At 43.3% G+C, this 23,171-nt stretch overlaps 1 protein-coding gene and 3 long non-coding RNA genes across 8 annotated transcripts in view; 2 read left to right on the top strand and 2 right to left on the bottom strand.

Annotated features, from left to right (window-relative positions):
* Positions 1–1,481, top strand: part of LOC120374462 — a 27,322-nt gene extending 25,841 nt beyond the window's left edge. Inside the window, exon 4 of the long non-coding RNA XR_005586115.1 lies at positions 598–1,481. This is a non-coding gene — a long non-coding RNA (uncharacterized LOC120374462). The remainder of the gene's footprint in view (positions 1–597) is intronic.
* The window catches only part of LOC120374463, a 6,408-nt gene extending 2,957 nt beyond the window's left edge, over positions 1–3,451 (bottom strand). The window contains exons 1-4 of the long non-coding RNA XR_005586116.1: positions 3,214–3,451; positions 3,025–3,115; positions 2,230–2,295; positions 1,439–1,593 (exon numbers count right to left, since the gene is read on the bottom strand). This is a non-coding gene — a long non-coding RNA (uncharacterized LOC120374463). The remainder of the gene's footprint in view (positions 1–1,438; positions 1,594–2,229; positions 2,296–3,024; positions 3,116–3,213) is intronic.
* An 891-nt stretch (positions 3,452–4,342) lies between these two features.
* LOC120374464 lies at positions 4,343–12,959 on the bottom strand. Its single transcript, XR_005586117.1, has 3 exons — positions 12,864–12,959; positions 10,903–11,006; positions 4,343–4,434 (listed from the first exon to the last, which is right to left on the bottom strand). It is a non-coding gene; the product is annotated as an uncharacterized LOC120374464 (long non-coding RNA).
* Positions 12,960–13,593: 634 nt separating this feature from the next.
* The window catches only part of SEMA5B (semaphorin 5B), a 351,645-nt gene continuing 342,067 nt past the window's right edge, over positions 13,594–23,171 (top strand). For 2 of the 5 annotated variants that reach the window (XM_039494195.1, XM_039494194.1), the window contains exon 1: positions 13,594–14,573. The gene's annotated coding sequence lies outside the window, so the exon portion shown is untranslated. The remainder of the gene's footprint in view (positions 14,574–23,171) is intronic. The other 3 variants (XM_039494196.1, XM_039494191.1, XM_039494193.1) reach the window with 3 other exon arrangements.

Consider the following 23,171-nt stretch of genomic DNA (forward strand, 5'->3'; position numbering starts at 1 on the left):
CTTTCCAGATGATTCAGGGGAGACAAGCTCATGCACTACATGTAATGTGCCTTTTCCATAAAGAAGGCAATTGCATATATTTTAATGAAATAAAAATGACTTACACTTATTTAACTCCTAAATATTTTACATATCGGGATCTCTTAGCCTACCACTGAAATGCAGCCGCTGCTTAATGATGCACACTACAGAATAGTTGGGGCCAGGATGTGAAGAATACTACCTCCAGCTGAAACTACAGGGGGAATTTACATAAATAGAACAGCATTGCTTCCACAGCAAGCATAACTAACTACAGATTGACTCAGTGGTTTTCAAACATTTTCCTACTGTCAGTTCATCTTAAGCTCTCCTTTTCTGTACCCTATTTTTCCTCCCAACCCTGATCTCCTATTTTTCCAATGGCAACTCTAGTTACTAGAAAAAAAGAAGAGAAAATTAGGCTAGTGCTAAGTAGTGATGTGAAATTAAACTCACTTTAATGGGATGTGTGCACCTGGTTAGTTACATCCCACTCTTTTGCATCTGTACTGTTTAAATAGAAGACATGGGGCTTCATGTTTTCATTAGGATTGAATCTCATTTTGTTGTCTTCAGGTTCTCACTAATCATTCTAGGTCACTCTGCATTTTGGTTCTGTCTTCCTGTGTGTTTGCTATCCTGTCACTGTCTGAAAGTTTGATCAACAGTTGAATTTACACCAAAAAGACACCCCACACAGAAAAACAGGCGATGAAGCAGGGATGGCTTGAGTTCAGCTGGTCAAACAACCCAAAACAGCATCTGGAAACCTGAAGAGAATCTTTAACTGAGCTCCAACTAGCTGCAAGAGTCACAGCTTGAAGACTGACAGATGCTTCACTATTGTGACAGGAGCAGCTCAGCCAATTACAGCTTGAGACCCACTGTGGTCACTGATTCAACAAAATTGTTTGCCTGGGATATTTGAGCTAACCACCTGCATGCCTATGCACGATGTAGATCTTGCCTGTCTGTATACTGCTGTAGCACTAAGGATTAGAGGCGGACTCAAAGCAAACACCTGGATCTAAGCATGCCTGAAGCTGAAGGCGAGCTGTGGAGTTCAGGTCTGGGTCTATCTTATAACCGGATGATCCAAACACTCTCAAACTTTGGGGAAGTGGATGCCAATCTGAACATTGTGGTCTTCTGTAATAATGGATTTTTTTTTTAAAGGCATGTCCCTAGGTGTGCGCATGGCAATGCTGAAAAGAGGTTGAAAAGTGTGCTACCGTGTTTATCACAGCCACATCCTGCTGTCAGCTCCTGAAACCAAGGCAGACCTGTGTGTTTGATTGTTTTTCACTGTGGGGTTCAATCGTATTTAACAAGAAAAAAGAGGAACAGCCTGTGTGGGAGCAAATGACGCTCTGAAGTGTGTGCTGCTGTTACAGCTCAGTTTCTGAGGTTTGCTTACCTGAGATAGATAGAATGTGCTTTGGGACCAATCCTGCTCTCCCTGAAGACAGTGGCTAAACTCAGGAGGTCTTAAATAGGCCCAACCTGAGAGTCTCAAAAGATTTCTCACTTCCTTCAGTGGATGAAACCCAAAATTGTTTTGCCTCATGATTCCTGATGGAGATGGAGTGAGAGGGATGGAGAAGAGGATGTATGCATAACATATTAATAAACCTGATGACAGCTCCTAGCTTGTAGAATGGGGGTATTTTACTGTAAATAAGGCCCAGCACTTAACTTTAAGCATATTTGTTTAAGTTCCATTGTCTTCACTCAAACTTCAGTGGAACTTTTAAGCCTTTACTCAGAGTTTGAGCATGTACTTATATGCTTTGAAGAACAGAGCTGAGATTGCTCATGTGCTTGAGAGCTGTCCTGAATCAGGGCCTAAGTTCCTACACATTGGGTTTGGGACTTTTTTCCTGTCCTTGTAGATTCAAAAATTGAGCACTCATACAAAAATAATCCTACCCTTTTGCTACTATGTAATCTACCTAGTTAATACCTCAACGCCCTTGTGTTTGGCTTCCCCCCCTCCCCCCAAGACATGACTTTCAACTGACTATGAACACACCTCCTAGAACTAATCACTTCTACTTTCAGAAAACCTACATTGTTGCATCTATGCTGCATGTGAATAGCTCTAGAAAAAGAAACTAAGCTTGAACAATAAAACCTATTTAATACTTCCTTTATAAGAATAAGCATTTTAATACAAATTAGTTAGTATTCTTGAAAAACCTTACTCACCTGAGTAGCTCCTGCTTATCAGTTGCTCTGTTCATTTTGATACGGGAATAAGATTTGTCCTACTGACTGCAGTACAAAGAAATAATTGTAACATAAATCGATGATAATATTTGCATAACATTCAGTAGGAAAATTCACTATTTGATGAAAAACACTATTTGCCTTAAACATTCTTCTGTTCTGTTCCTATTTGAATCAGACACTTGGTGGAAAATGAGAACAGGCCTGACAGAAGAATCAAACATTGTAAATTTCACTCTCCCATCACAAAGTGAATATAAATGGAAAACTAGCCTACTAAAAGAATTTTTTGATGGACAACTTTTGTATGAAAGAAATAGGAAGAAGGATTCAAGCGTGGAGGCACTCATGAGAAATCAAATAATTGATCAGGCTGGATAGCAGGTCACTTGCAACACACAAACAGAGCTGAAATTTAGATCACTGCTCTAATGAACAGTCTGATTCTGTAATGCAGCAAGAGCTCCTGTGAGGTGTTAAGTACCTTTGACCCACTTCTATGGAAGGCTGGAAGTGTTCTGTACCTTACAAGACTGGGCCCTAAGTGGACTGTAAGGTTAATGTCAGAGTACTGGGATGAGATACTCTGCTTACTCAGCTGGAGCTTACATTCCCAAGGGATAAACTGGGTGTATTGGATTGTTGCCTGAAATGATGCTGAATGCTTTGGGCTATGAGATTTAAATGAAATATACAGTATATTTAGACTCCACTGAGTAAAATCTGAGTAGGCAGCTTACAAGAGTCTAATACTACTGTTTAATAATACCTAACCTGGGATGAAACAATGCTCATGCTGTGTATGTGTTTAATGCCACCGCAATCTTGATTATAGTTTGTTCAAAATGTTCCCTGTTCCTGATTCCTGAAATACAAGTACAGGGTTTGATTTTAGACATTCAAAGGCAGTGTATGAACAGAACAGTGTTTCATCTTATGCAGCAGCACTGTGCTATATAATACCTTCAAAAACTACGAGAAAGCTGTTGATTCTCTTTGGTGCTGTGCTTCACGGGTGGAATTTTAGTGGCTATTTGTCCATTGCTACGTGTTGTGATGCACAGGCTGAATGAAGGACATGATGCTAGGCAGAAGAGGTTTGCAAGTTTATCATCACTGAAATTTAGAGTAAGAAACCACTCTCCTTCTGCACCAACACATTCTTTGCTGCAATCATCTTTCTTTCTTGGCATCTCTGGCTGTGCCTGTGAAGGGAAGCAGACACACTCCATTAGGATGCTGAACAGTGCATTGCTATATCTCTGTGTTCTCAGCTTTAAGGTAATATAATGGGCTGTTGTGTCAATAAAACTTTTGCTGAGGTATTGTGAGCAGCCACCTCTTCCAACTTGCTCTAGAAACAAAGTGTGCACAGTGTAGCGAGTCCAAACTCATTGTCTTTCTGGGGTATAGTTTTATGAACAAAAAAGAAACATTAACAAAGTTCAGCTCAGTCTTAGCTCCTCTTAGGACAACTCAGCCCACACTCTAGATCCTCTCTTCTCAGAGAACATAGACTGGCCATATTGGATCAGACCAACGATCCATCTAGCTCACTATCCTGTCTCCTGAGAGAGGCCAGTGCCAAATGCTTCAGAGGGAATGAACAGAACAAGGCAATTTTGAGTAATCCATCCCATTGTCGAGTTCCAGCTTCTGGCAGCTGAAGGTTTAGGGACACCTGGAGCATGGGATTGTATCCTTGAACATCTTGGCTAAGAGCCATTGATGGACCTATCCTCCTTGAACTTACCTAATTGTTTTTTGAACCCAGTTATATTTTTGGCTTTCAACATTTCCCTCTGGGCAAGTTCCACACCTTGATTGTGTTAGGTGAAGTATTTCCTTTTGTTTTGTTTAAAACCTCTGCCTAGTAATGTCATTGGGTGATCCCTGGTTCTTGTGTTAAGCTACTCCCACCTCTCTTTAACCCTCCGTGGGTGTATGAGCCACTTATCTCCATGAGTCAGTAGAACCCAGGAAACCCGCTCTCAGCAGGATCAACATCTTCTAACAGTGTTTCAGGTGAACACTGCTTGTTACAGGTCTCTCTCCATGCTCCCATCCATGTGTTCAGGGCACTGGTTTCAGAGTGGGCTGTGAGACCTGGATTAAAACAAAGCTGCATCACATAGGGCTTATTGCTTGCCATTCTTCTCCACGGTAGCACTGATTCCCTCTTACCTAGTTACAGAGGCAAAGGCAAGAATTGTGAATGAGTGATATTGCTGCCAAGCCAACTCACCACACAGCATCGTACAAATGGAAAAATGGGAACAATCTCATGTTTGTACTGTGCCCCCCTGTAAACTCCTCTAAGTGGACTCCTTATTAGCCCATCGCTTAATAGATGGCCAAAGTGTGACACAATCCTGAGATGGCCAATTGCAGTCCAGTTGCCACAGGATGGTAAGTCCAAGAGGGGCTTTCCCCTTTTCCTCGGATGGAGACCTAAGGGCTTGATCCAGCTCCCAGGATTAAAGTCAATGGCAAGACTCCCACGGGCTTTGACGAGAGCAGGATCCCTACACTCCTGGTCTTTCTTTTAATTTTTATTCCTTCTCTGAAAACTCTCTTGTTGGAATTGTTCCCTTTAGGTCCTGCCCCCAGGACAACATAGCTTCCTGGGGAGTGTGGGGGACAGCGCACAAACTGCTAAAAAGGGTGCCCTCCCCCAAAAAAAAGACAAAAAGGAGAGTGCAGAAAGGTGCCAGTGCAGAGCCCCATAGGTATCTCCCTGCCAACCCACTGCAACAGGGGTTCTAGCCCAACATGGCTGGGGTCCTTCAGGTATATCAAAATGTTGCAGAATGGAGTATCTTACCTTCTGAGAGGGGACTGAGCCACAAAGTTTGGGTCCGGATTCTAACCTTCCCACGGTTGGGGTTGGGGGAGGGTTATGAGGTTCAGGATTCCATTTCAAGCCTATCATTGTGACAGGTCTGAGCGGTGAAGTTCTGATTTGGACAGGAGTTTGGGTCGGAACTTTCCCAAAGGTCAGAGATAAAAGTTTGGATTTCAATCCCTGCCTCAGCTCCATTTCTTGGGATAGTGGGCATTTCGTCACAGCTGCTGTAGGATAGATTTATTCTAAACCCGTTTTCAATCACTCATAACTTTCTGAAATGTATAAATCTGGTGGATTAAATTTTCTCTGTGTGATCTCAGCCCAAATGTGACTTTTCTCAACTTTGAATAAATAGTTATGATTTTTTTTTTAAAAGCAAGAAGAGAGTGGGGCGGAAATTTTTTTTCCCCTTTAAAAACAATTCTCATCACCTTTTAATTTGAACAACACTGCAGCCAAACTGGGTGAAGTTTGAAAGTTAATTGGCTTTGATTTGACTGACTGGTAAGTATTTGACTATCACATACTGAGCATGTCTAGAAGGTATTTTACTCAAGCTCATGAAAAGTGTGCAGCTATGGAAGGACACGTTCTATATGGCTGTGTTAGCCAAGTGCTCTTGACTCTTTAGTGCTCAAAATAGCTGCAAACAGACCATGATTTTCAAATATTGTGAAAGAACTAGAATCTGGTAAGAAGATCCTCTTCCTTCCACTGCATTCTCCACCAGAATATCCCAAGGGAATGTGCACAGAGCTGGGAGCCTGGAAGTCCAACATTCTATTTCCACCTCTTCCCTGGAAGGACTTTGGTAGTTCTTTGCATTTCATTAACCAGGCTACTCTGTGTCAGTATATTACACGTAGTGTAAAGGAGGTGGAGGTGAAAGGCTAAGAGTCAGCGTTTCGAAGAGCACAACATCCACAGTTGGGGGCAGATTTTCCAAAGAGCACAGCTCACTGGGTGCTGTAAGTGTTGCAGTGTGTAGGAATAGGATAGTATCCCTTAAAATAGTTTGTGAGCCAACTGTTTTAAAGAGCTACTACCCTGTTCCTGCAGCTAAAAGTGTCACAATGGGAGCTGCTGCATGCTGAGCTCTTTGAAAATCTAGTCCTAGTTGAAAGCGACAGAGTGTCCTCTGGAGCCTTATAGACTAACAGATGTATTGGAGCATGAGCTTTCGTGGGTGAATACGCACTTGCGTCTGACAAAGTGGGTATTCACCCACGAAAGCTCATGCTCCAATACATCTGTTAGTCTATAAGATGCCCCAGAACTCTGTCGTTTTTTACAGATCCCGACTAACACGGCTACCCCTCTGATACTACTCCTAGTTGATGTATCCAAAGTCAATTAAATGAGTGGCTGAGCAGGGAGCAGATCCTTGAGCTCTAGTGTGGCTCTATTCCAGGGGTTCTCAACCTTTTACTTTCTGAGTCCCCCTCCACCATGCTATAAAAACTCCATAGCTCAGCTGTGCCACAACAACTGCTTTTCTGCATATAAAAGCCAGGGCCGGGTTAGGGACTAGCAAGGAGAGCAATTGCCTGCAGCCCTATGCCATAGGGGGCACCGCAAAGCTAAGTTGTTCAGGCGTCGGCTTCAGCCCCAGTGGTGGGGGTCAGGTCCCAGGGCCGCAGTCTCACGCAGCAGGGTTTCGGCTTTCTGCCCTGGGCCCTAGCAAGTCTAATGCCAGCCATGCTTGGCGGACCCCTTGAAACCTGCTCACAGCCCCCCAGGGATGTCCCAGAGCCCAGGCTGAGAACCACTGCTCCATTTTATTCTGACTTTTATATCAAGTTTATCACTATGATCTTTTATCCACCCAACTAAAGTGCCTTTCATTGAAAGCTTAAATTCTGTAGCAAATGAGACATAGGGTCCCCAGACTTACCCTGGAGAGAGTTCCACAATGAATTTTTCAGTCCCTGTGATAAAGTTATCCTTGGTACAATACATGAATCCAGAGTCTGGTTTTATTTTTCCAGTCTCAAAGCAGAAACTGTTTATAATTTATATGATCTCTTGGGCTCAAAGCTAGAGCTGAAAAACAGGTTCCTAATGTGGGATTGAACCATTTAGTTTACTGTGGTGATGCTATAACTTAATTTTTCACTGTTCCTTTTTACCTGGCAGCAAATGGTTGGCTACTGTGTGTTGGGAGAGCTGCAGTAATGCAGATACACACCACACAATGGAATGTGTCTCGGGCCACACATGAGACACATAGAATCTCAGGGTTGGAAGGGACCTCAGGAGGTCATCTAGTCCAACCCCCTGCTCAAAGCAGGACCAATCCCCAACATGGTCAAATGAATTTCTAGTCCACAAATCCTTTAGGCTTCTCTGTTTATGGAGACAGACCCACGATCCTTTTCCCCCCATCTGTCAGTCAGAGACACTCAGAAGTCCAGAGGTCTTACCTGTATTAGCAATGTTGATACCTGCCTGCCTTATCACACCAATGGACATATGAAGATTGATAATTAACAGTACCTGGCTTCAGGATGGGAAAATTGCAGATTACTTTTTCATGGGCACCTAAACTTAAAATTTGGTTGTATGACAAGAAAACAGATTTTCCAGTTTTCAAGCTTTCACTTCATCTTCCCAGTAAATGAAATACAGTTGCTGCTGTAATTGTCTAAAGGCCTCTCTGCATTCTGCTGGTTCTGTTTCTGCTACTGTCCCCAGGGCTTTTCATTTTTATTTTCTTGCTTTCAATGTGCCTGCCTGACTCTTGCGTGGGATCATATCTTTAGCTTTGTCCTCTGTTTAGTATAAGTTACATTGCCACCAGTCTGAGATTGTAAGCTGCAACAGAGAGTATATGATAACATTTCAAATTTAAGCAAAAATCCCTATACCTAAATATTATGGATAATGGCTATGTGGCATGAAATCTAGACCTGATCGTTCAGGCGAGCCCTGACCTTCCACTAGCATAGCCTGCTGTCGAGTGCTCCCTACGAATCCATTCAGAAATACATTTTGGTCCCAGTTCACCTTTTAAAAGAGCAGAGCTGTAGCCAGCAGGCCAGTTAGGCCATTCAGTCTGACTGCTTTGCTACACAGGTGTGGGTTTGTTTTGATTACATTCACTGTGGCTGTGGCAAACCCACATTCTTCCATTACAGCACTAGAGGACAATGAGAAGGTTAAGAGAAGTTGATCCTGAAAGGCAGGTGGCCTGCCGGTAAAACATGTGCATGCACTGATGTGGATTTGATGGTATTAAGAGTCATTTTAAATGCAACCACACTCCTTTTCCTCTTCCCTCAATATATATGAAGTGGTCCAGCCCCTTATGGCAGAGTGACAATTTTTTTTTTTAAATCACTAGGTCAATACATGTAGTCAAAGCATTGAAACCACCAAGAGCAGCCACCCGCATGCGAATCTGGTATCCAGATGCTAAGGCCAATGGCAAGACTTTTCTGTGGATTTGCCTTTGTCTCTGAAGTCTGTTAGCATGACTAATCTGAATGCACTGAAGTGTTGGAGCACCTCTGGCCAGCCAGTTCAGTTACAAACAAACAGACCAATTCTCTATGTTCAAACAGATGTTACACAGCCTTCTCTGGCTTGGCTGGAAAGTGACACTTTAGCTGCATTTCTTGCAATGGTTACTCCCTTTGAACTACCTGGCAGTCACTGAAAAACCTTAATGCAACTTCTCCCCTCCCCACTCAGTGCAGATCTCTGATCAAAGCACTAGCAGGCCACATGTTCTAAGAGGCTCAGGCTGGCTCCGCACTGTATTTCTGATTCCACCCCTTTTCCCCCCAAGACTCTGTTTGTGTGCCCGATATCTGCTAGTTCGCCCTCCTTGGATTGGCAGCTTAGTTCCTCCTTCTCTTGCCTAAGGCAGCTCAGTTCTCTTTGGTCCACTTAGCCCTGTGTGTCACTGTCCCTGCTGACAGACAGTTCAGCAGGGCTATGGCTGATGGTAATAAACCTGCCTCCCCAGCCCTGTCTGTCAGCAACACTTCAACTTGCACAGGCAGCACTTTGCCTTGTCCTAAGCAATAAGATTTTTTTCCCCTAGTCTCCCTGGCTTGCACCTCTATCCCAACCCTTGGCCACCCTCAGAGCGACATAAATGTGCAGGGATTCCTGAGGCCAGGCCGCTGGCTTGCAGTGTGGGCCCTCAGACAGAATATGCAACTCAACTACTGTCTACAGGGCACAGATTTTATATATTACACCCTGTGACTAAACATATGCTCCTGTAGCCTCACTCTTGCTGGTGTGATGGACACATCCTCATGAGTGTGAATTCTCCAGGGCAATCTGTCCCTCCTCTGTACCATACTCAAGAGAGCATTAGGATGCATCAGCACCACCTAGTGGTGAAAATCACATTGAACACTTTTCTGGGGGGAGATGCAGGGCAGGAGTATGCAATTGCCAGATTGAATCCTTTTTGCAATATCTGTCCTTAGTTTAGCTGTCAAACATCTGCATGCAGTACAGGGCATTTCACATAGCATGCAGTGTAAGGTGAAGTCCAGAAGAAGAAATCAAGAGAAGGGAGGAATAAGGAGAAAAGGAACAGTCGCACAGAAGAAAGGCCTTCATCCCAGACACCAGTCCCCATAACAAATGAGTCCTGCAGGGCCATTCTTTGGGAGAAGAGGCCCGTAGTCAGTATAAATAGTAACAGTTCAAAGTCTGGCCAGCGAGAGCTCTTTCTTGTAAAGTCTTGTAAAGCCCTGATACAGTCTGTATAATGGTCTGGAATAGGGGCTAGGATTCTGAGGTCAGAAAACTGATTGTATGTCATGTCAAGTGGAAAGTAATATTGTAATAGCCTGACTATTCACGTACATTGCTCTGAACTGAACAACCAGATGTCATTGGCCCTATAATGCTAACAGCTAATGGAGATTCTACTTTAACTCAAGAGATAGGGTCCTCTGCATTAGGGATGGAAGATTTAAGTTTCATCCCTGCTGCCATCACCATGAACTTCCAAGAGTCCACAATCTGCAGCAAAGTGACAACCATGAAATTCTAGGTAGCCATAGAAATGTTACAATGGCTTTATTTTATATAACACTTTGAGTCCCAAAGCTCTCTACAATTTACATATGTACAGTTCCACTGAATTGCCACCACCTTTTGGGTGAAAGGTAGCACAACAGTATCGGAGGATAAATTTTGCTCAAGGACATAAGGGGAGAACTCCACTGTTAAAAATGTGCCGTGGGATCTTTAATGTTCAAAGAGACCAGAGAGGACCTTGGTTTACAAGGGCTTGTGGTAAACATCCACACACAGTACACTGCTCAGTACTTAAATTTCATACCTCACAAGAAAGAAAGTTTGAGTTGACTCTTCTGGGATTTAGATTTTCAGTTGCAGGGAGTGTCAGCTAACAGCTAACCCATCCCTTCCAAATTAAATTTTAAAAGGAAAACTGCTAGTGTACTATCAGATGCCTACAGAGCTGGAGATATAATCTCCTCTCTGTGCCCAAGTTGGTGCACATCAGTTATTTAAAATGTAATATAATTAAACGGAACAAAAATACATCCAGTAAGATTGCAATCATTCATCATGTTAAGGACATGGAGAAACACAAGATATTTACAAGACACTTGACAACTAAGGCAACCCCCTAAAAACTATGTAAATGCCAAATAAAACTACAGTTGTAAAGAGAAGTTGAGGGAAAAACAAATGCAGGACAGGAAAAATGGAGAGGACTGCTCACTTCCAAATTCCTGACTCTGCTCGATCACATGCCTACACTGACCAGGAGAGAGAACTAATGATTCCATTGCAGCAGTTTCACATACGTGGCATTGCTGTTCCAAGGCTTGGTCCAAGGCCCACTGAAGTCAATTGGAATTCTTCCATTGGCTTCCATGTGCTTCAGATCATATCCTACAAGTGGACCAGGCTGGATGAACAGGGAAGAAAGGAGAGGTTTATGGGGCAGTTGGAACAATATATTCTACACCAGGACTAGATCAAGACTAGTTCCTTTGTATAACTTTGAGTGGAGCCCATTGTGGCATTGCAATAGATTTGCAATCAGAAAACAATTCAAATGTTTTTTAAAGTACCAGTCCCCTGCTTTTCAATCTCATTTTTTGAAAGGAAGTCAGATTGAAAATATTATACCTATAGCTTTATATAGAAAATTTTTCCTATACAAACTGTACTGCAAAATGCTTTGCAGAGTTAAAGAATGCAATCACGGAGTTAAATTATAACAAGATTACAGAAGGACAGAGAAATTAGAGCAGGCAAAGAATAGACAGATTATTATTTATTGTGTGATGACTACATCAGTGGATCTATACCGCCGTTTTCCTGTGATATGATTTCTGAAAAACCCACCACCAACATGATGTATAGTCATATTAGCATTGATGAGACATCCTACAATCACACTGTTTTATAACTATAACATATTGACAATATCAATATGACTGGATTAGTCTATTGAATAGAAACAGTTTAATATATATCTTGAAACACTGCCGCTAAAGAAAATTACATTTTGGGATTCTGGAAATAAGTAACTGAGGCTCTCATCTTGTAATCTGTAATGTCACTATAACCCCTTGATGTATTTCTTTTTACTATAGAGTTATTTATTGTACTGTCTCTATACAGCTTCAGCTAAACACCTTAAGAAATACATATTGCTAATGTAAATATTGAACTGTTAGTAATTTAAAATTTTTATTTAGGGCCATAGGTACCAATTTTCAGGGCAAAGGATCCTGGAGTGACAATATACATATAGCATTAACGAGATGCAACCACTTGCAAGATGGAGGGTGTTAACCAGATGGGTAACCATAAGGGCATAGAATTTTGGGCAAGGCCACTGGGGCAAACCTCTGCTCTAACAAAATGTGCCACGCTATAGTACTAATGCCTGTCTGTACTAACACCTAAATTTCACTGAAATGAGGGATGGCAAGTCCCCTTCTCCTTCCTTCCCCAATAAATGCAATTGCAGTGTAAGCACTCAGGAGAAACCACCACTGTATTGTCTTGAAGTAAACTCTCCTGGCACTGTTTAGCATGTGATCACAAGCAATAGCACATTCAGATCAACTTCTGTTCAGTATGGGTTGGCCTGCACTGCAACCTGTGTAGTTTTCCACTGCCTTCAATGGAAGCTGGAGTCTATCCTTATTAAGGGCTAGATTACCTATGCCCTGCAGGGAGGAGGAGTGAGGTTCAAGAAGCCTGTCCCAACCCTCACCTCCTTGCAGCTGTGTGCAGGGCTCTGATACAATCCCAATGATTGGCCTCAGTGAGGGGGATGGAGGGGAACACAGCCCTAACCACTCCCCTGCACGGGCTAGCCTTGCAGGGTGCCTACCATGCCTGCTGCCCACAGAATTCTGGTGGCATTGTGTTTGTGTTGTTTGGCACAATGTTGTGCACACCCTGCCACTACCAGCTGCTTCTAGATGGCCCAATGTAGCTCTAAAACAGTACTTGAGAGATCACTATTAAATCTATGTAAGATGCAGTAGCTATTAAATGAATACCATCAGATTAAAAGTAATGTTAAAAAAACAACAAATGTCCTCATTTGCGTTACTAACACCACCTCAGAGTATTAAAAGTGAAATAATTGTAAAAATCTTATTTGCTTTTCACCTGTGTTTTTTTTTTAAACTTTGTATTTCTATCAGTTTAGAATAACAAAAACAAAGCAAACCTGAAAAAGAAGATGTATGAAAGTTTGTCTCTCTCACCAACAGAGGTTGGTCCAGTAAAAGATAGTCACCTACCTTGTCTCTAGAAAACACACCACTCAGTTTCATTTCACTTTCCTGCTACTATCCTCTCTGCATTCAAAACTCTGCTAAAGATTCTCTTGGACCCTGGGACCTTACAAGGAAACCAAGTGGCTGATTATGGCTAGATTGGAGGCACTTGGAGATAAATCCCTCTGGTTCACACTCACCTCACTGTGATGTGAAAACATTATCACCCAGCAAGGGCAATTAACATAAGTGGCCATACTGGGCCAAACGAATGGTCTATCTAGTCCTACAGTAGTCAGGGCCAGATATTTCAGAATGAACAGAACAGGACAATTATCAAGTGATCCATCCCATGTCCAGTCCCAACTTCTGACAGTTGGAGGTTTAGGGACATCTGGAGCATGGGGTTGCATCCTGGCAACATCACCATGACCACTTTCCCTTCCCCTCTGTCTCCCAGTCTGCAAACTGTGTGGGGCAGGAACCCTACCTTCGTGTTGCTTTACAAATCACATAAATCCATTGTGGGGTGGGCATTCCCAAAAAGCAAATAATCTTCCTAATGCTTCACCAAGCTGCAGTGTGGGGGATGCAATCAGTGCAGGGAAATATTTGTTTGTTAAGCAATTTCAATGGGACGTTCCAGGGAGACAGTTCCATTGGTCTTAGGTTTTGTAGGAACTTTAAGAGGGTGTCTCTAGAACCCAAATGTTGGTCCAAAGCTGACCTGACAGATGAGTCCCTTACTGCCCGGGCTGTGTGTTCAGGTTTCCCTCCAAACTGAACTCGTTTGCTCGCTGTAGTCGTAGAAACTCCACTCAGAAGAGAGAGGGAGTGAGTGGCTTGTGTGCATTTCCTTTGCTTCTTAACGCGCTTTGCTCTGAAGATTTCCCAGGGCCGAAGTTTAAACTTCTCACTTTCGCTTGCTTCCAAAAAAGACCCTCTGCAACCAAACAGCACCCGCCTGCTCCACCTCCTGCCCAGGCAGCAAACGATGCTGCGCGCCTAATGGGTTAAATGCAAACATTCCTAGCCGGGGGCTTGCATTATGCCCTCGGCTATTCACTCCTGCGCCGAGCAGGCTTGCACGCGAAAACACCCAGCTCTGCAGTTGGTAAGCCCGTGAGAAACAGTTCCTCAGCAAACGCACACAAGGCAGGCATTGTGCCTGGCCGAGGAGGCAAGGACAAATATTGCAACGGCTTTATCAGAGAGGCGAGCCCCAGTGCAAACGGCTAACGTGGGTCTCGCGTGCAGGCTTTTTTAAGATGCACGGGAGCCCGGGCTCCTGGAGTGTGGTTACGGAGGAAGGCGCGGGCTGCACCGGGAGCCGCTAAGGAGGAGCGGGAGCGGAGCATCTAGCCAGGCGGTGTGCGCGCCGCGAGGAAGAGAGGGAGCGGCGGGTCCATAAATGCCCTGGTGAACTTTGAATATATTAGTTGACATCAGTGTGAGTGGGGCTGCCAGCCCCTGGCTCCCCCCCTCCCTCCGCCTCTCCCTGATGGGAAGAGTGGAAGCGCTCCTGGTAGCAGCTGCCGGGCTGCTCCGGGCTGGAAGGCAGCGAGAGGAGGGACGGGGACGACTTCAGTCCCGGCAACTCGCCGCCGCCCACCGGGATCCTGCGGGGAGCCTCGCGCGTGGGAGACCGGGGTGGCCGAGAAGCGGGGGACTCGTGTGAGCTGAGCCAGAGCAAGGTGGGCAAGTGAGTTACTGCCCCCCGCCCCCGAAGAGTAAGTAAGAGCCATCCTGTGTGTGTGTGTAAGTGAAAAGGGAGAGGTGTGTGTGTGTGTTTGTGTAAGTGAAAAGGGAGAGGGGTGGGTGTGTGTGGGGGGGTATAGTTGCAAACTTTAGCAACTTCAGGGCGTGCGGGGGTGGGGTAAATGGGAACGGGGCGGGGGGGGGGAGCCGTGCCTAGGAGAAAGGATGGCAAAGCCGCGGGGGGGTCTTTGGAGAAAAGCTATTGTGTAGCTTCACCTCCTCCTCGCTCCGGCTGCCGCAGCAACAGGGATCGGTGCGAGGCGATTCGCGGCGCCCCGGGGAAGGGGAGGCGAGGTGCTGGGGAGCTGCGTTGTACCTTGTGTGTGTGTGTGTGTGTGTCTCCGGGTTGTGCGGTCCCTTTTCACATCTCCCCCCCCCCGGGGGGGCTGTAGAGCGAAGGGCGGGGGGGGGGTTTGCAGTTGGGGACCCGGAGCGCTGGAGAGGAAATGAACTAGGAGAGGCGGCTGTGGAGGCGATTTCTTTTTTCTTCCCCTAAATCCACTCGCCGGGGCTGCACAGACCGGGAGGGGTGTGTGTGTGTGTAGGGGGGCGCAGTACCTTGGAGGAAAAGTGGATGAATGGTTCTCTCCACCCCCCCCCATGGTAATTTGTCTTTGTGGTAGGGGTGGCCCATTAACGTTCAGCTCACGTCCTGATGAAGATCAAAAGCAGAGGGGGAGAGGGAACCAGAGAGCCTTGTACGGCTCCTTGGTTTCATGTATTGTCGGAAATTTAGGTGGTGGGGGCGGAGGGGGGGACCTAAAACACATTTTTGCCGAGCCAACGCATACACACCCACCCACCAAAAGTTGCAGGTCTGTATTTTCCGGCAGTTCCCACCTGCCACAGGGTGCTGCCTGGGAGCGTGAGTACCCAGACGGTGTTAGTTTCCTTAAAGAAAACAAACAAAGGGAGGAGGGAGGGGGAGGATATTTTAAAGGGGTTGTCAAGTCCGCATTACTCCGTTATTAAATCTGCCCCTTTATTTATGGGCTTAGATCGCTGCTGGGAAGTAACTGGGGAGAAGTACACTTGTATGGTTCCTTGTACACTGTTCGCTCTGTTCGGGTTTTTAAATTAGTTCCTGCACTTAAAAAAAACAACCCTGCAAGCATGTGAGATTCCCAGCTCCTGATCTCTCTCTAACTGTTTTGTGTGAGTGTGTGGGGGGCTCCTGGTGAAATTTAAGCTTGCACTAAACAAGAATGCCCACGCCTTTGTTTAATATCTTTGTTTGCCTAAACTCTTGTTTAGGCTGCAGTGGATTTGATCTCAGCGCCTTTGGGTGGGTTCAGATCCAAGCTGATACCCTGGGCTGATTGCTCTGCAAACAGGAGAGAAACCAACTAAAAGCAAAAAGTTATAACAGGGCTGAGATTCTTCTCCCAGCTCAGTATTTGTTTACTGAACGGATGGCAAATGTTGTTGTTGCTGTTTTCAGTAGAAAAGCTGGGCGGATAAAGGCAAGAAGGAGGGAGACCGCATAGATGGAACAAACGACTGTTCCTACAGAGAAGCTCTAACTTGGCTATATGCCTGATTTATAAGGTACCCAAGGGAGAAAACGCTAGTCAAAAACTGCAGAGAGAAAGGGGGTGGCAAGAAGGAAAATCCTGCTGATATTTAACCAGATTACTCAGGGTTTTAAAATAGCTTCTTTTTTTTTTCTTAACAGCTGCTTGAATCATGCATGTTTTTCTTCTTCTAAACCCTCCGACTAAAACTTTTTCCAAATTACATTGAGTGATGCATAAAGCAGATTCCAGTAGGGAACCTTTGAGGTGCATGTTAGGCCTTATGCTGTTTTAGAGGGGGGCGATTTCCCCCTTTCCCTTTTTCTATCCTTAAAAAGATTAATGTTTTTGTCCTCAGCCTGTCAGGGACGTGTTAATCCCGAAGTGGTCCAGGGGCTGCTGCCATACAGAATGTGGGTCTTGGCTTTGTTTGTTGTCCCACCCTCCTGTTGTTAGGTTGGGGCAATTGACAAGGCGTTTGCCCTCGTATGACCCCTAGGAAGCGCTCACCAGAGAGGAGAAAGGGGGCTAGCTGGAGAGAGTTCAGATCAGAAGACAAAAGCTTGAAGCGGGGGCCCTGGGCAAAGGGGAATGGACAGGGGGGAATGACTTGTAGCAAGGTGGCCCCATCCGTTTATTATACACAGCCTCAGCCTCAGAAAGATAGCACGGGGATGGGTGTATTGGAAATGCCCAAAGATTGATAGACAATGCGGGTGTCTTGGAGAAAATGAAACAAGGGCTTAATTTCAAAAGGTCTCTGAGGGTCTTGCCTGATCTGCCTTTCGCTCCACGTGGTGAGCTGGGGTTCCGCTCCCGCAGTCTTTACTCAGGTATTGCTCCCATTTAAGTCACTTTACATTGAAGCAGGATCGGACCACAGGCCCTTAGTACCAGGGAGGAAATGTTACTGAAGAATATCGCTGAAGGGTTTTCTGTTTTAAAAGGATCTTGCCAGGCAAATTGCAGCCAGTTTTTAAACGAGGTTTGCACAGCAGTGCTAGATAGCCCTGATTAATAGTCTCTCTTTAGAGCACCGAGCAGCAATGTTAGGGTTAAATGAGAGCATTTGCATGATCATGTTTTACAGTACTGAAAATAACGGCATGTCATCCAAAGTTTTGTCTGGAGTCTAGGTGTTGATTTGTTGTTGGGCAAAAGGGGGCAGTATCAAACAATACTACAAAGAAATCTACTCTTTGGAACTGTGCCTTTGAGTTTCTGCCTTGGGTATTAACATTTCATTTGCCGTTCCTACCAGGACCTGGTAATGTAGGGTTTGATCCTGCAGCCCTTACTCAGGTGATTAGTTCCACTAATGGTCATCAGGACTAGTTCCCCGAGTAAAAGTTACATGATCAAAGGCCTCATTGTTAGATCTCCCCAAAGGAAGAATATTTGAAGCATGAAGTAGCAAGCTTATGACTACCTTGGTTTGTAACATGCCTAAATTTCTCCAGTGAAATGTTTTGGTTAAAAATAATACCATATGGTTGCAAAGCCACCTTTCTTCCTATTAAGAAGGCTGACAACTGTGAAAAATACCAGCTACAGGGGCCCTGTCCTGCTCCTATTGAAGTCCATGGCAAGGCAAAACTCCCATTGATCTCAATCAGCAGGATCAAGCCCTAGGTTTGGACCGCAGTTAATGAAAATTACTTGGAGGGCATTTATATCACTACTTTGCATACAAGAAAGAGAAATGGACATTTTGTTCTGTCCTTTGCTTCCTAGGAGAACTAATTTATTTTCAGCCTAGGGAAATATATTGATCAGGCATGCAGAAATTTGTTTAAGAAGTGCATTAAAAACTTTTAACCCTTTCTTTACTCACATAGTTGGAATCTTTATATGATTTTACATATCTTTTGCTATAAAACTGAATGTGACATATTTCAGTGTTCAAGGAACGCTACCAGTATAAAGGCATAAGTTGGCAAATACACATTTATCTGTTACTAGGACTTTCTGATTATTAAAAGTGACAGACACATCCAAATGTACGTCACTGTTTTTCTTTTTGTTTAATTTTTGCATTTCCCTCAATTTGGACAAAGAAAAAAATCAATCAAGCTAGTTTCACGTAACTGGTTCCAAGGTTCATGAGGCTGCACTGTTTGGGTTTCCAATAATGAAGAGGAATGTTTATTTCTTAAAAAAAAAATCTTAGAAATGATTCCATGATTTGTATCAATCTTCGGTTCGAGAGAGTTGTTTTCACACAAAAGATTGGGCCAAGTTTAAATTGACAATCTGGCTTTAATATTTCTCTTATGTTTCTTAAGACTTGCTTTACAAATGAAGAAGCACAAAATACAGTAGTTTGATACATTTTAATAAAAAGTGGAGGTTGTTATTTAAAATCAAGTACAGATAAGGTTGGAGATGATTGGAAAGCTTCTCTCAGGTTAAAGTTTTCCCCTGTGCCCCATTCAGCACCTAAATTCCACGAAGATCTCAAAATATTACTTAAGAGATACATATTTTGCTGACCCTCTGTGCAGTGGTGAATTTGCAGTATTCCAACTCGCATTATTCTGATTTACTGCAAGAGACTATCTCAAAGTGTTACAGCACAGTTCAGCTGGCCCGACTGTAACATTTAACATGATTGTGAAGATTGCATTCTAGAATATCTAGCCAGTAGTGGGAACAAAATACCAGTATTTTTTTTTTTTATGTTTCCCTTCTAAGAAAAAACAAACATGCTTATACAGCAAGGTGTGATAACATAATGGCATGTGGATATATTGTTGTTCCGGGCTCCCTTCTCTTTCTTTCTTGGCAGCTACATATTGGTTTGATAGATGCATTCAATCTCTCTTTCTTTAATCAAAATTCTCACTAGCCTTCATGGGAGTATTACCTGAGTAAGGAAAGATTTCTACAGCTTTTTGGGTCTGGGACAATGTCTTCCTATTTCTGTGGACAGTGCCTTGCACATTCTGGATACTGGTGGAAGAGTGGGGGGTTTACCTTGGTTATAATTTCACTGTCATGTAGAGTACTCTATCCTCATTGTTTCCCTCTATCCCAGGTTCAAGCCCTATAACCAAGTCCAGCCAAGTTCTTACGCACCCATGTAACTTTAAGCATGTAAGAAATCCCATTGACTTCAGTGGGATTGCCCACAGGCTCAGAGCTAACTATGTGCTTCAATGCTTTACTGGACTGGGTCTATGTCAGACACTGGGAGAAAGAAATTAGCAAATTTCAATGACCATATAAATTATTCTGTGCTTTTAACAAACTTCCCTTGACCAGTGTGTAAACTTTGATGGGTTGGAGCTGTTACATTGTTCTGGAACGTGTGTCTATGATCTATATGATTTTTTTCATAGCTGTATAAATCTGTGGGGTAATTATGCATGGAATATGTTACCAACTTATAGAATGTGGTCCTGATCCAGCAATGGGACTGCTCACGTGGTTAAAGTTAATCAGGTGCTTAAGTGTTTTGTTGGATAAGGGCCTATGTATTTTTTATTTATTTTAGTGAGCTTTAAATGAGATCTCAAGCAATCATGCCGACTGCGAGGCTTAATTCCCAAATCGATTGTGACCACACTGCGCGTTTATAATAAGACTGTGTAATTTCTGATTGGTTTTTCATTAAGTAGCGGTTTGCAGAATGAGCAAGGATTCCCCCCCTCCCCGTGTCATACAGCTGACTAAATGCCTATATACTTGCTAGGTTCAAAATATAATTACTTTGACTGTAAGATTATTGGAAGGAGGCAAAAGAAATTGATTCCCAATGCAATGTGCCAGTTACAAAGGTTCAAGTTTATCCATTCTGCAGCAACATTCCTGTTCATGTGACTAGCTGGAATGCAACAGCTTACCATTCAGAATTGTTGTAATGTATTTGGTCTCTGCCAGATATTTTGTTGAGTTTCAAGGGCTTGCTCTTGCTTTTAGATCACTGAGACAGTTTCCAAAATTTGGAATAGTGTGTTATGATTGGATCTTTCAAGGTGCTGATGGGCCCTCCTTTTACTGGTGGTGTAGGTGTCTCTGAGTTTAGCACCAAGTACAATCAGGCTCTTGGCATAGTTGCTGCTTACGGCCTTGCTCATTTGAGCAGTCCACTGAAGCTTATAGCTCCTGTGAGTAAAGTAGGGTGACCAGATGTCCCGATTTTATAGGGACAGTCCCGATTTTTGGGTCTTTTTCTTATATAGGCTCCTATTACCCTCCACCCCCTGTCCCGATTTTTCACATTTGCTGTCTGGTCACCCTAGAGTAAAGACTCCAGGACTTGGCCCTAAGTGGGTGATCCACTAGTAGTTTTCTATTCTCAAAAACATTCTAAAAAAACCTCGCTTAGAATAGAAGCGTGTGGCTTTAGCAAAATGCATTTGCTATGTGCTGAAAACAGGTGGATCTGAAGTCAGTTTATTCAACGTAATTTATTCCAGACCACTTTCTGTAATAATTTATGCTTCCTAAGATGTGTATTGTGTAGCCAAGAGGGAACTGTGTCTGGCTACATGGGATTTTACATGTGTTTTATATCTAACACAGATTCAGATGCAAAATCCGGCTCTGTGAGAGATCATGTGAATTTGTGAAACTCCCTGGAGGAGTTGTGGTGCACGTATCAGTGAATGAACTACATCCATTCATAGACTTAAAGTGGTGTTGTTTTTTTTTAAGCTGTGATAGATGTAATATGTTCCAAGTGCTTCATTTTAATAGTAATATTTTCATTTTAATAATCAATCCAAAGATAATGCAAGGTACTCAGAAATTTATAAGTAGCTTTAATTTTACTTAATGTTTTCAGAACATAACAGAATGGAAGTTGCTTATATGGTACCAAAAGTGTTCTAACATATTGGTCAAATAGTGGTTTCTATGAAATGACCATAATAGTTATTAATGGCACCGGGGTAGATACCTGTCTTAGGGAACCGCTCGGAGGACAGAAAACAAACTGGTTGAATAACAGGTTTCCTAATAAAGGAGGATCAGAATTTTACAAAATCCTCATTTCTGCAGCTGGATTTGTACACTGGATCTCGGTGCTTGTGTAGAGTAACTTCAAGGGGTTCTGAGTGAGCACAGGGGGCTGCCCATACTGGGATCAGTGCATAGGATTGGGATCTAAGTCTGGGAATACTTTGGGATGCTTGAAGACCGAGCGAGGCAGAGACAATGTGAACTTGAAACCGAGACCGTGCACCAGCAGCGCCCTGATCTGGTAGGTGTGGGAATGGAGTCTGATTAGGTGGTTCCTCAGATAGCATATATTCTAAATTGGACAGAGTTAGAGCTGTGTGAATAATTTGATTCCTCAGTTTGGGAACTGACACCCCCCCACAATCCCCCCCCCCAAAAAAATGTTTTTTCTGGTCAACCTGAAACTAGATTTTTTTTTTTAATTATTATTTTTTCTTGCCTATATGAAAGACAGGAGGTTGCTGAATAAGGATGGCCTCTTGTCCAGGTGTAATTGCTGTGCTGTTTCCAGGTCAGGCATAAATTGTTTAGATTGCAGTTTCAGCTAAAGAGTGCCGATTTGTCTCATAAAATGAAACGTTGGTCATGGCTAGAGGCTCGTTCTGGACAGATCATCTAGAAGGACCGATGCAATAGACACAGACACATGCAGAGACCTAATAGATCCTGTATGTATGAGGGGAGAAGAGAATTGTCCAGGTCTCAAAAGTTTGTTAAAGTGATCGCAGGTTCTCCTCCTACCCCACCTCCCTTTCTGTTATAAATGATGAGAGAGTTTTTTAATCAGCTGGATTATACAGGACAATCAATGAATGTCCTGTCAGTCCATACAATGTTCCACAATGTGACCTTTCCAGGGTCCACTGTATATCTCAAGGGCACATGCGTTTTTTTTTTGTTTGTTTTTTAAAGTACGAGACTTGGCATTTGCCTGAAGTCTGATATGCTTATCCATAGTAAGGCAGCTCAACTATTATTTAATTACTTAGTAACTAAATATCTAAAATAAAAAATAATGAATTTAGTATTCTACATGTAGCCAGGAAATACCAGTGATGGTGAATGGGGAAGAAATACATTGGTAGCATGAAGTGGTCAAGGGGTATATATATGTACAGCACCTAGCACAGTCGCCTCCTTACTCATGGTGGAGGCTCCTAGATGCTACCGCAATACCAATAATTAATAATGATGTCTGACCTCCCATTAATGGTTCAGAAATCTAAGTGACTTGCCAAAGGACACAGTGAGTGACTGGCAGAGATGAGTTTAGACTCCAGAACGCATGATTCCTAGGCACTAGTTCAGGAAAGTACTTAAACAGGTACATATATAAGCATATACTTAAGTTCCATTGAGTTAGTGCTTCAGTTCAGTGCTTTCCTGAATCCGAGTCCTAGTCCCGTGCCTTTAAACAATGAACATGATCCTGCAAATACTTACTCACCCACATAATTCAGTTGAAATCAATAGGATTTCTACTTGAGAGAGAACTGCTTACCTAGGTAAACGTGTGCAGAATTGGGCCCAGTATTTTTGAAGTGGAACTGGATCATTCTTGATATATAAAGATTTAATTAAAATAAAAACAAGTAAATAACATCTTATTAAACTTAGCATGTCCTCCCTTAACCAACAGAAATTGTTTCCAGGAGAGTAATTTACCAGCTATCTGCTGTATTTGTCTAGGACTGTACATCATGGTGTTGCTAATGTGATGTGTTCCCTCTAATGTGTCTTTGAAATATTAAAACAACTTAGATTTGGAATGAGCTCTGTACACTTGCTTGTCTTTGGTTGCCTCATACAGCTGGGTTTTGCTGCGTTGCCTTTGAGAATGATGAGTTCATTATACTCTTGCAGTGTTAATGGCACTTCATTTTCCCTAAATTTCTTCTTCATATTTATTTATTGATTCTTCATTTGAACACAGTTTCACAGATGATGATGGTGCCTCAGATAATAGCTGGCGTGAGTTAATTTTAAGAAGGCCGAAGCTACAATGCCTTCCTTCCCCGCCAAGTATCACTGTGTAAAGTTCAGATGGTAAGGCATCCAAAAGGCTAAATCACTTAAAAAGACAGCTGGACA

This window comes from Mauremys reevesii, linkage group 11, assembly GCF_016161935.1.
Source record: "Mauremys reevesii isolate NIE-2019 linkage group 11, ASM1616193v1, whole genome shotgun sequence".
In the NCBI taxonomy this organism is placed as follows: domain Eukaryota; kingdom Metazoa; phylum Chordata; order Testudines; family Geoemydidae; genus Mauremys; species Mauremys reevesii.